Here is a 989-nt window from a genome sequence, read left to right as displayed (position 1 = left end):
AAAAAAAAAAAAAATTTATTTATTTATGAGTGTTCTGTGTGTATATACGGTTCATCCCAGAGGAGGACATCAGATCACGTTATAGATGGTTGTGAGCCACCATGTGGTTGCTGGGATTTGAACTCAGAACCTCTGGAAGAGCATCCAGTGTTCTTAGTTGCTGAGCCATCTCAGCAATTAAACATACACTTAAAAATAAATCTGTAAAACTAACAAACAAAAGGTAAGACAGGTCAGGCAGGATGGTTCAACAGGCAAAGGCTTTGCCGCCCAGCAGTGCAAGCACGCTGACCAGCTTTTGGAATGCACCTGCAGCCCATGGCCCCTGCACACACAAACATTACAAATGCATCCCACTAATACCAGACCTTAAAATTTTAAAGTGAATATTTAAAATAACATTGATTCTACATTGAAATAATATCTTGTCTATAGTATTGTGATAATAATTAGTATATACTAATCTAAAAATGACCCATTTTATTTTGCTCTTCTTTTCTTTTCTTTTTTTTTTTTCTTTTAGATTTTATTTTATTTATTTATTATATATAAGTACACTGTAGCTGTCTTCAGACACTCCAGAAGAGGGCATCAGATCTTGTTATGGATGGTTGCGAGCCACCATGTGGTTGCTGGGATTTGAACTCCAGACCTTTGGAAGAGCAGTCGGGTGCTCTTACCCACTGAGCCATCTCACCAGCCCTTCTTTTCTTTTCCTTTCCTTTCCTTTCTTTTCTTTTCTTTTCTTTTCTTTTCTTTTCTTTTCTTTTCTTTTCTTTTCTTTTCTTTTCTCTTCTTTTCTTCGTTTTTCAGACAGGGTTTCTCTGTGTAACCCCGACTGTTCTGGAACTCGCTCAGCCTACCATCCTGACTCTGAGGCCTAACACTGCCTTTGCGAGCGCAGCTGGGAAACCAGCTGGTTAGTCTGCAGCTAAGAGTTCAGCTTCCTGTCTGATTTCCTCCGTCTGTAAAGTGGCAACATGGATCTG

The sequence above is a fragment of the Mus pahari genome, chromosome 6 (assembly GCF_900095145.1).
Source record: "Mus pahari chromosome 6, PAHARI_EIJ_v1.1, whole genome shotgun sequence".
NCBI classification, from domain to species: Eukaryota; Metazoa; Chordata; class Mammalia; order Rodentia; family Muridae; genus Mus; species Mus pahari.
The sequence above is the reverse complement of the archived record's forward strand: the minus strand, read 5'-3'. Positions refer to the sequence as shown.